The sequence below is a fragment of the Oncorhynchus gorbuscha genome, linkage group LG20 (assembly GCF_021184085.1).
Source record: "Oncorhynchus gorbuscha isolate QuinsamMale2020 ecotype Even-year linkage group LG20, OgorEven_v1.0, whole genome shotgun sequence".
Classification (NCBI taxonomy): Eukaryota; Metazoa; Chordata; class Actinopteri; order Salmoniformes; family Salmonidae; genus Oncorhynchus; species Oncorhynchus gorbuscha.
This window is the reverse complement of record NC_060192.1, coordinates 2,053,352-2,065,832: the sequence shown is the minus strand read 5'-3', so window position 1 is coordinate 2,065,832 and position 12,481 is coordinate 2,053,352. Positions and strand designations below refer to the sequence as shown.

The 12,481-nt window shown below is 45.4% G+C and overlaps 1 pseudogene; it reads left to right on the top strand.

Annotated features, from left to right (window-relative positions):
- Positions 1-12,481, top strand: part of LOC124006935 — a 230,217-nt pseudogene that overhangs the window by 199,732 nt on the left and 18,004 nt on the right.

Genomic DNA, 12,481 nt, shown 5'->3' with positions numbered 1-12,481 from the left:
ACACAGCCCAGCTTTATCCATCTCCACCGCTTCCCAAAGTCTTCGCCAGAATCCACTGAGAAACACTGGAACTCTAAGAGCAAAAATAAAACGTTTGGCCGATTTGCACCAGGATGAGAAGTCCAAAATGTCATAATTGCCAACCTATTCCCTATGGGCCCTAGTCAAAAAGTAGTGCACTATATAGGGAATAGGGTGCCATTTGGGACACAGGTCCAGACTCTGTTGCTCAGTCTCATCCCCGGTGGCCCTTCCGATGTTAGACACAGCCATTAAGGGGAGGAATCATCAAGTGGTATCACATAGGCCAAACATGGTTTCCTTTGTGTTTGATGCCATTCCATGAGCTCTGTTCCAGCCATTATTATGAGCCGTCCTCCCCTCAGCAGCCTCCACTGGTCCCAAATGGCATACTTTCCCTTACATGCAGACTCAAAAGTAGGGTTCAAGTTGGGACGTAGACTTATAACCTCCCAGGAACCATGTATGACTATAGATAGGTAAGCTTGTTATTTATACAGCGAGTGTACAAAACATTAGGAACACCCGCTCTTTCCATGACATAGACTGACCAGGTGAGTCCAGGGGAAAGCTATGATCCCTTATTGGTGTCACTTGTTAAATCCACTTCATGAAGGAGAGGAGACTGGTTAAAGAAGGAGTTTTAAGCCTTGAGACAATTGAGACATGGATTGTGTATGTGTTCCATTCAGGTGAATGGGCAAGACAAATATATTGAAGTGCCTTTGAACAGGGTATAGTAGTAGGTGCCAGGCACAGCAGTTTGTGGCAAGAACAGCAACACTGCTGGCTTTTTCACGCTCAACAGTTTCCCGTGTGTATCAAGAATGGTCCACCACCCCATGGACATCCAGCCAACTTGACACAACTGTGGGAAGCATTGGAGTCAACATGGGGCCAGCATCTCTGTGGAACGCTTTCGACACCTTGTAGAGTCCATACCCCAAAGAATTTAGGCTGTTCTGAGGGGTAAAAGGGAGTGCAACTGAATTTTAAGAAGGTGTTTCCCACAGTTGTGTCCAGTCGACTTGACGTCTTTCGGGTGGTGGACCCTTCTCGATACACGCGGGAAGCGGTGTTCCAAACGTTTTGTATATCTGTATATCTGTATATCTACTTTATTCAATGCCCATGACTGCATACAATGGAGGCTATCATGAATATGTTAAGGCACAGGAGCAGAAATGGTGGTGTTTGTGTCCTAACCTCTTTGTAACCTGTGTCTTTTACAGCGGAAGGATATGCTATCAGGATATGTACAAATTGTTGCGTTTTATCTCGCCTCCTCTCGGCTTAGGGAAGAAGTGCCCTAATAGGGTGGCCTACAAGGTTTGCAAACCCCACACACCCCTTAATCATAAAGGGATGAGGTGGAAGTGGAATGACTGTGAATGACTCCTAGGGCCAGGGATTCCACCACACACAAACACACACCTTCCGTACTAACCAGCTGGTGGGTAACCATGGGAACTAATGGAAAACAATGCCACAATGCAAGTCTCGTTACAGTACACTGGCCAGGCTTCACCATCAAGTTACTTCTTCACCCTACTGAATACAGTACAGTATGCTGTATGCAGTAAGTCTATATGGTTTCTCGAAGTAGGCTCAAGAGACTGTTTAAACCAGTGCACACACTGAGTAAAAGCTTTAAGGTTATGAGCATTGTGTGCTTTGTTTCCTGTGTTCAATGTGGTTGCAGCTGATGTCTCGTAGCATGCAGAAACAGATGACATCTGAACAGTGACGCCACAACCTGCCCCTGACATACTGAATATATATACTGTACATGTCTCAATCCAACATCATGATCCTGCCATCCCGACATCTCTCCTCGGGGAATTCCTGGGAAATCACCCCACCCTCCTCCTGTCCAATCCTGGGATACATCCCTGTCTTAGGCAGGACAGGGATGAGATCCCGCCATGGAATCCACTGCCCTGGAAATCTAAAATAACACAGATTTCTGTTTTTTGCCATTTCCTCTACTGTTTTTAACTGTCCTCTTTTGGTCATTTCTAACTCCGTCCTCCTCCATCCCTCTCCTTGACCTCTGTGGTCCCCTGTGACATCTTCCCCTGTGAAGTGGCCGTATGACCTACCTTGATATGCACGAGATGCTCCGCCACATGTCCCCTCCGCTAGGTGTGGGAAAGAAATGCCCGCCCAGAATCGCCTATAAGGTAGACCCTTTCCCCCCCTCCCCTCCCTTCCTCCCCCAGCAATCTTCCTCTCACTTCTTCCGCTCAATCCCACCTGTCCTGTGTCTCCCGGCTTCTGTCAGACTGTCACAGCCACTTCCTGCTGGGCTCTCGTTTTTTTCCCTCGTTGTTGCTCTCCCTGTCTGTTTGTGACATTCTCTTCTGCCTTCTGCTCCCTCTCAGCTTTTGGCGTTTAAGCGTGCTCACTTCACTGTCTGGCCATTTGGACTTGTTTTGTTTTTAGACTGTGTTTTAATCATGTTCGACGAAGAAGAAGTCAAGACAGACAGTTGACACAAGCCACACTATTACCAAGACGTTAGCTAAAAACTCATGGCAGGTTTTGAAAAATCGCCGTTTGTACTTTGATGACATCGACACATTCTTAGGACCTTTTCTTCTTCGTTTAGAACCAAACAGGCCGTTGTCACATAAAAGCAGATAATTAATATGAGGTTAAAAAGAGTTGGAGACATATTGTCGAGTAATAAACCTGTCCCCTCTTCTCCAGTCTATAATCTACGGGCTGTGTTGAGCTGCAGTATTTAGAGAGCTTGTATTGTGGACCAAGGTAAATCTGGTTCAGCCCTCGGGTACACTCTGTGTATGGCATTTACCTCAGAGTGTATTGTACTTACCATGAGTGGCTCCAGCGTGTACACAGCTGTCTAGATGAATCATGGTTAAGACAGCCCTAGCCGTGCCCTGGATAAAAACGTCTGCCAAGCGACTAGATGGATCTGACGCGTGTGGGGTCTCCAAATATAACTCCTGCTTTAGAGAGATTAATGAACAGGGAGAAATGAGTAGCTAGACGTTTTTTTTAACATTTTTACCTTCTTCTTTCTTACCTTTGCTGTTGTGGAAAATGCATCTCGCTCCACTCCCTCCTTAATGAACGCAGAGGTTCCTGTGTGTCTCTGTTGTCCCTCTGTCACACTCTGTTTATAACTCCTCTGTTGTCCCTCTGTCACCCTCTGTTTATAACTCCTCTGTCACCCTCTGTCACTCTCTGTTTATAACTCCTCTGTCACCCTCTGTTTATAACTCCTCTGTTGTCCCTCTGTCACCCTCTGTTTATAACTCCTCTGTCACCCTCTGTTTATAACTCCTCTGTTGTCCCTCTGTCACCCTCTGTTTATAACTCCTCTGTCACCCTCTGTCACTCTCTGTTTATAACTCCTCTGTCACCCTCTGTCACTCTCTGTTTATAACTCCTCTGTCACCCTCTGTTTATAACTCCTCTGTTGTCCCTCTGTCACCCTCTTTTTATAACTCCTCTGTCACCCTCTGTTTATAACTCCTCTGTTGTCCCTCTGTCACCCTCTGTTTATAACTCCTCTGTCACCCTCTGTTTATAACTCCTCTGTTGTCCCTCTGTCACCCTCTGTTTATAACTCCTCTGTTGTCCCTCTGTCACCCTCTGTTTATAACTCCTCTGTCACCCTCTGTTTACAACTCCTCTGTTGTCCCTCTGTCACCCTCTGTTTATAACTCCTCTGTTGTACCTCTGTCACCCTCTGTTTATAACTCCTCTGTCACCCTCTGTTTATAACTCCTCTGTCACCCTCTGTCACCCTCTGTTTATAACTCCTCTGTCACCCTCTGTTTATAACTCCTCTGTCACTCTCTGTTTATAACTCCTCTGTTGTCCCTCTGTCACCCTCTGTTTATAACTCCTCTGTCACCCTCTGTTTATAACTCCTCTGTCACCCTCTGTTTATAACTCCTCTGTCACCCTCTGTTTATAACTCCTCTGTTGTCCCTCTGTCACCCTCTGTTTATAACTCCTCTGTGTGTCTCTGTCACCCTCTGTTTATAACTCCTCTGTTGTCCCTCTGTCACCCTCTGTTTATAACTCCTCTGTCACCCTCTGTCACCCTCTGTTTATAACTCCTGTGTTGTACCTCTGTCAGCCTCTGTTTATAACTCCTCTGTCACCCTCTGTCACCCTCTGTTTATAACTCCTGTGTTGTACCTCTGTCACCCTCTGTTTCTAACTGCTAATTTTCCGCTCTGGCTATGAGCTGAGCTTCCCTGCTAAATTACCTTTCTGTTCCTCCCTGTGGGGATTGTTCATTCCTCTTATCTGCTTAACTCCACTGTGTGTGTGTGTGTGTGTGTGTGTGTGTGTGTGTGTGTGTGTGTGTGTGTGTGTGTGTGTGTGTGTGTGTGTGTGTGTGTGTGTGTGTGTGTGTCTGTGTGTCTGTGTGTCTGTGTGTCTGTGTGTGTGTGTGTGTGTGTGTGTGTGTGTGTGTGTGTGTGTGTGTGTGTGTGTGTGTGCGTATGTTTTTGACAGAATGTGTACATACAGTATTTATATGTTTGTGGGATGGCCTCACGTGTCTGTGGTTTTCCTTTGGGCACTACCTGACATGTCAGACCCTGCATGCATAGGTGGTGTGTGTGTCCCACCCACCCTCTTCCCCTCCTCTCCTTCTGTATTGTAACTGCTCCTGCATGGAAGTATGCTCTCTTGAGTTCAAGGGAGGCTTGCTTGCACACACACATGCCTCATCTGCGATTCCCCTCCACTTGGCTTGAAGACAATAGGATTCATCCGTCCCAGTCTTCCCCTCTGCGAAGCATGCATGTGCATCTCATCCTTCCTCCCCATTAGCCGTTCATGGAGCTCTACATGCATGTATGTCACTATGACTGAGTCTCAAATGGCACTATTCCCTGTTTAATGAACTATTTAGGGAAAAGGGTGTCATTTGGGACGCAGATGATCTGTCTGCTCTGCTACCCGCCTAAAAATGAAGAGGCTCGGGGGAGGAGTGTGTCCCCAGAAAACAGATACGGCTTCATTCATTCATCCTTTCATAGCAGCACTAAAACATACTCCTCCAGGGCCTTGGAAGCATGTTGACATGTGAACTGTTTCTATCATTTACGTAATGCCGAACAATACTAACTCTTCATCCACACCACTCATGGCTTCTCGTAAATCGCTACGACGACCTCACTTTCCTGTCAGTCTTTGAGTGAAAACTCACTGACACGTTCTGAGGAGTCCTAATGCACATCCAGTTGATTTTTTATGCATGTCCCTCCCAATGTCCATCTCAGACCTTGACCCATAGTCTGACTTTCACATTACCATTTGCATGCTTGTGTTGTTGTGCTCCTGGGAAAGCTCTTCTGTCTGCTGGACTGAAACTAATCCAAACCACTGGCTGTCAAAAGTCAACATCACTCTCACTGTATGTACGGTGTCCCTATTAGGACACTCTCAGTCTCTGCAGGACTTGTCAGTCTCAATTTCATCAGTTAACATGGAACTACTCTACCAGGCAGCACACAGAACCTGCCCAAAGAGCAATTGATTGTAACAGGTGCTAAAATTGGTGTTCTAATGGGCCCCTCACCATGGTTTCTATTCTCCTTAGCGATTGGTCAAAATGAACATGCCCATCGCCGATGACAATACGGTGCACTTCACGTCCACGCTGATGGCTCTCATCCGCACCGCTCTGGAGATCAAACTGGCATCTGGTCAGTGACCTCTGACCTGTTTGCTGATTGGTGGATGTGTGGATGGACTTGATGTGACATATGAGTGTGTCTCTCCTCAGGGGTTCTGGCTCAGCGCCTGTGTGATGCTGATCTGAGGAAGGAGATCTCCACAGTCTGGCCTAACCTGCCTCAGAAGACTGTTGACCTGCTGGTCACACCATATAAAGGTAGGCGACACGTGTGTGTGTGTGTGTGTGTGTGTGTGTGTGTGTGTGTGTGTGTGTGTGTGTGTGTGTGTGTGTGTGTGTGTGTGTGTGTGTGTGTGTGTGTGTGTGTGTGTGTGTGTGTGTGTGTGTGTGTGTGTGTGTGTGTGTGTGTGTGTGTGTGTGTGTTAGAGAGCATGAAAGAGAAACTGAAATAGAGAGACAGAAGAGAAGGAGCTGAGAGACACACAAAAAAAACATCTTCAGAGCACTGAGCTTCACCAAAGCCCAGTCATCCTTTGAGTGAGTGAGTGAGTCTCAACTGTGTTCTCGTTCTGCTCTTTCTACTGCTCTGCAGTTTACTCTGTGTATGAGGGAGCTATATTTACACACACACACACACACACACACACACACACACACACACACACACACACACACACACACACACACACACACACACACACACACACACACACACACACACACACACACACACACACACACACACACACACACACCCAGAACCTGACAACAGTATAATCTCCTTCATTCTGTCTGCTCTTCCAATGCCATCTAGTGGTTGTGGAGAGACGACGACTCGCGCTTCAGCTTTTCTCCACTTACTTTCTCTCTTCATTGTTCCTTCTTTCTTCACTCCTTTCAGTTGATGAGTTCAATGAGCTCATATGCCCCTTTGCGGTTGTAAACCGAGAGCTGACAGTGGGGAAGGTCTATGCTGCCCTCATGATCTTTGACTACTACAAGCAGAACCGGGCCAAGAGGCTGGAACAGCAACTGGGACTGGACTTCACAGGGACAATTAAGGTAGTATATGGCCACAACATAGAGTTGGAAAGAGGACTCAACTTTGCCATAATTGCTTCTGAGACAGCATGGGCTGCACCATTGAGGGCTATCTCCATCCACAAATGACTAACGCGCTATAGGCTCCACATCCATTGAATTTGTCACTAACCTCTACTTGATTCTAGTGAGAAAAGCCGACGGGATGACTAGAAATCCCTCTGTCTCCTGCAGAATAAAAAGGGTGCAGCCTTCTTCCGCCCCATGATGCCCATGACCCATATGCAAGAGGAGACGCCAATCACCACTGCCAAGCCCCCGCCCCCCTCACAACCTGAACCAGAGCCTCAGCCAGAGCCCCCGCCCGTCACCACCTCTCTAACCAATGGTGACACAGTGTGAGTGCCCGCCCATATGTTTTTTATACAGTCTTTGTATAGATACACTAGTCAATAGAAATGTACAGATACATGGCATATACACTTCTGGACGCAGGAAGGAAACAGGTAGACCAATGATCAATGTGAATCATCATCTTATCCGAGTCTTTGGCTTTCATACTTTTCAAAATCTCAGCGTGGCTCATCACATTTAAATTAACGCGTTGGTTGGGAATTTTGGGGAGGTGGACGCTCAGGCTGTGTGACCTCCACGGGATGGTGGTCGCAGAGCCGGATAGATATCTCACAATGTTTGTGTGTGTTTTACGTGTGTGACCTCAGACCAAGCCCTAGAAGTGCCATAAAAGAGTCCGTATCAGGAGATCAGCTGTCTCAGGAGGGTCAGCGGTCCAGCACTAGCAGTCGGACTGTACAGCGGGGCCAGTCAGAGGATGTGCCCTACTCCATCAAACCTCAAGTACTTAGTACATATATAATACCAAAGATAGGAATTATGCAAAAAACCATCGTACCATAGTTCACTGTTAAACCTCTGGTACCCACAACAAATTCTGGTAACTTTTCTGAAATTCCAAGGTTTTCCAGAAGTCTCGGTTGGGAAAATTCCTGGTATCAGGAGGGAATACGAAGGAAATCCTAAAATCTTCCGACCGGGATTTCTGGAGAAGCTGGGAATTTTGGGAAATGTGCTGTTTTGCAACCCAACATATAATTGACCAAAGATGCAAATTACGCAAGCAGCTACCGCGCCAGCATTCACTCTGGTATCCTCAACTCAACTATACGCACACGGTGTTGTTTCAGGAACCAGTGGAGATGAGGCAGGCGGAGAACGGAGCTGATTCAGAGGGCTACTTTGGTCTGGAGGGCCATGGCAGAGCAGCCTCCATGCCTAGACTGGACTCCCAGTACTATGTAAGTCCTCCTTCACTCACTTCCTTACTGTTCCCCTGTACTCTCTCACATAGGACCCCACCAGAACCCCGCCAGGGCTGCCAACGTGGTGCCCGCTCAAATCAAACAGCATTAACGCTACAATTAGGACGACGTCAACATTAGGACAATGCTAGTAAACATGAGTTTTGATTTCTATGGTACGACACCGTTTTTTACTAGTAAACTTGACCTTATTCAACAATACTTTCTCGTGTAGTTGGTAGTAGTTCGTGATGATATTATTGAGACACAGAGAGAGAAGGGAGTGGGAAGTGAAAGAGAACATATAGAGAAAGACCGAGTGGAAGAAAGACTGAATATAAAGGCAGGTAGCTAGAAATGGATTGAGTTAGCCACAGGCTAGCCACGGGCTAACTCAAGCAAAGACGCTGTCTGTCAGTGCACATCAAGTCATCCTGCTGACCTCGTGTGCATCTCAAATGTCACCCTTTTCCATATGCAGTGTACCACTTTTGACAAGGGCCCATAGGACTTTTGGTATGTAGATCTTATGTGACATCTCTTCATTTTTTCCCTCAACAAATCTGAATGTACAGTCATGTCCCCAGCAGCACAGTGACTACACTGTACCTTTCACGCTACTGTCATTTAGCAGACATCTTATTCAGAGCTACTTACAGTAGTGTCTGAATGTACAGTCAGCAGCACAGTCACTACACTGTACCTTTCACGCTACTGTCATTTAGCAGACATCGTATTCAGAGCTACTTACAGTAGTGTCTGAATGTACAGTCAGCAGCACAGTCACTACACTGTACCTTTCACGCTACTGTCATTTAGCAGACATCGTATTCAGAGCTACTTACAGTAGTGAGCGCATCCATTTTGGTATTGGTCCCACGTGGGAGTCAAACCCACAACCTGATGTTGCAAGTGCCATAATTTACCAACTGAGCCACATGGGAGAATATTGTCTTCTTAACTGTCTGTCTTAACGCAGAGTATTTTTTGAATACTACACAATATAAAATATTCATTCATTTTAAACAACTGTTGATAATGGCCACATTGTGTAATATACTTTACTGATGTACCGCATATACTTAATAATGTAATATGCAAATCTCTCTCCCCCCAAAAAGTTCAGGTGAAGAAGTGTGTGGGAAACTGCTTAAACCTTATTACGAATATGCCCCGTCTTCACTTTCCTGTTTATAAATATTGAAAACCATTTCCACATATTTCTTGTTATTCTTTTGACCCGTTAGTCTGTTTTCACGTTTCACGTTTAGACTTTTTGTCGACCTCCATTATGGTTATAGTCAATGCTTTAAAGTTGTTTTGTCTGACATTTATTTTCTACCTGTCTTTCATTTTTGTCATGTTTTCCTCCCTGCTCTTGTGGTGAATGGAGTCCAGGTTTCTTTCCTCTTGAAGGCCTTTTCCGGACCCTCTTTTCCAGCTGTGTGATTGGTTTACGTGTCTAACCATGTGAATCCTGTCTGTCTCGCTTTGCTCTCTGTCTGTCTTTCTTTCTCCCCATCTCCTCCATCCTCTCTTCTTCTCCCTTCTCTCTCCTCTTTCTCTCCTCCTCTTGATGCCCATGGCTAATGTTGTACCCACCTCCTTCCTGTGTGTGCTGTCTGATAGCGGAACCACCCTCGCCACCTACCTGGGACCTACCTGGCAGTATGTACACCTGTTCCGCCTCTCTCTCTCTCTCTTCTCTCTCTTTCTCTCCCTTTATCTCTCTCTCTCTCAGTGCATGCTGGGAGTGTTTTGTAGTTGAGAGGCGTTGTGGAGGGCTCTATCCTTCCTTATATTCTTGATTCTTTCCTTGGTCTTTTCCTTCAATGTTAATTTTCTATGGTGGAGTTAACCCACTGTTAGTTTAGCGGTACACACAATTGTTTTTTCCAAAGTTAGGGAGGAAGAGGACAGAGTTTTAGTTTCCTGGGGTTTTGAGCGCTGTGGCTCGATGGCTTTGCAGCATAGCGCGGAGGAGACGCTGTTGTTACGACATGGATTCAGGTCAAATCAAATCAAATGTTATTTGTCACATACACATGGTTAACAGATGTTAACGCAAGTGTAGTGAAATGCTTGTGCTTCTAGTTCCGACCGTGCCGTAACATCTAACAAGTATTCTAACAATTTCACAACAACTACCTTACAAGTGTAAAGGAATGAATAAGAATATATACATGTAAATATATTGATGAGCGATGGCCGAACGGCATAGGCAAGATGCACTAGATGGTATAGTGTACAGTATATACATATGAGATGAGGGAGAGGGATTGATTGAATATGTCCGTAAACACACCAGCCAGCTGGTCTGCGCATGCTCTGAGGACGTGGCTAGAAATGTCATCTGGGCCGGCAGCCTTGCGAGGGTTAACATAAATGTTTTACTCACGTTGGCTGCGGTGAAGGAGAGCCTGCAGGTTTTGGTAGTGGGCCTTGTCAGTGGCATGTATTGTCCTCAAAGCGAGCTAAGAAGTTGTTTAGTTTGTCTGGGAGCAAGACGTCGGTGTCCGCGACGGGGCTGGTTTTCTTTTAGTAATCCGTGATTGACTGTAGATCCTGCCACATATGTCTCATGTCTGAGCCGTTGAATTGCGACTCTACATTGTCTCTGTACTGACGCTTAGCTTGTTTGTTTTCCTTGCGGAGGGAATAGCTACACTGTTTGTATTCGGTCATGTTTCCGGTCACCTTGCCACGATTAAAAGCAGTGGTTTGCACTTTCAGTTTTGCGCGAATGCTGCCATCAATCCACGGTTTCTGGTTAGGGAAGGTTTTAATAGTCACCATTGTCGTGTCTTTGGCTATGCCGGATTAAGTGATATGACATGCTATTCTATAAAATCCTTTCTCTGTAATTAATATTACCTGATTGAGCTAATCATGTAAATGTAATTAACTAGATGAGTCGGGCACCACAGAAGAAAATGTATAGAGCAATTATCTTCCAAATAAACTCTTAAATACCTTGTAATATTTTACATCAATAGCAGTCAATATTAATCGTCACCTTATTTCAGTCACATCTGAAAGTTGTAAATTCTTGGTTCACGAATCTTCACGAACCCTGGCTAATAAGTTGAATCAGCAATTCAAAATTGGGTTTAATTATTTATTTACTAAATACCTAACTAATCACACAGAATGACGTATTCACAGTATGAATCATACCTTGATTACAAATGATGTCATAAAGGAAAACGTCCCTAGTGGACGGAACAGATATGACAGCTGGTTACACAAAGAAAAGGGGGTTGCGTTTGAGTGAAAGAGCGGGAAGACTGAAGAACAAAGGGAGAAGCTGTGTCTCTATCGGGCCGTAGGAAGCTACTCTATCGTAAATACAGAATCTTATTGTTATGCTGGTGAATGAGGACCCAAAAGCGACTTAACGAAAACAGAGTCTTTATTTCAGTATAGGACAAACGTAATAATCCTGGAAAAATCAAGAAGAAAACAAAACAGGAAAAAACTTAAATCCACTCGAAGTAACGAGGACAGACTGGAGACTCGACCATTGACTGCAGGTTGCTTCGGGAAGGCACCGACGGTAGCAGACTAAGACACCTGCTCACACGCAGCATCTGAAGGAGACAAAACACGACAGGGCGAGACAAGGACACAGAACAGCGAAACATCATACAAGGATCCGACAAGGACAGAAGCGGAAAACAAGGGGAGAAATAGGGACTCTAATCAGAGGGCAAAATAGGGGACAGGTGTGAAAAGAGTAAATGAGTGAGTTAGGAGAATGAGGAACAGCTGGGAGCAGGAACGGAACGATAGAGAGAAGAGAGAGAGGGATTGGGAGAGAGAGGGATAGAAAAAGGGAACGAACCTAATAAGACCAGCAGGGGGAAACGAACAGAAGGGAAAGCACAAGGACAAGACAATATATGACAAAACATGACACTTATGCATTCTAAATTACCGTCCATTTGGTAAATAAATATTTAATCTGAGCTGCGCTTCAATAGGTTGGTGGTAGATGGAAGGCTGTGTTGCCCAACAGAGTCCTTTGAAGAGTGTCTCTGGTGGTGAACGGAATACATTGTAGTGTCGTTGTGTGGTAGACGGGATACTCTGTCTGTCCTCTCCTAGCCCACGTTTACAGCGGCCGCTGCTAACCCAACGGAGGTATCACTTAGGAGGTATAGGAGGTATCACTTCTGTAGCGAATGTCACGAACCGGCTCAAAGCCCGTAACAAAGGGAGACAACATGGAGATAAGGAGTAGCAAAATATGTATTTATTAACTAAAGCAACTAAGTATAATATACAATGGTGTGTGTAATCAGTAATCAGTAGTGTAAGTGAGTGTTTTGCATGCATGAATGTGATAATGCAGGGTGATGAAAGGTGCCAAAGCAAACAAACAAAAGGCCACCAAGAACCACAACACAATCTACAACGGGTGTCTGCATGGAGAGAGTCTCCTCCATGAATATGGAAGAGGTCTATTTAT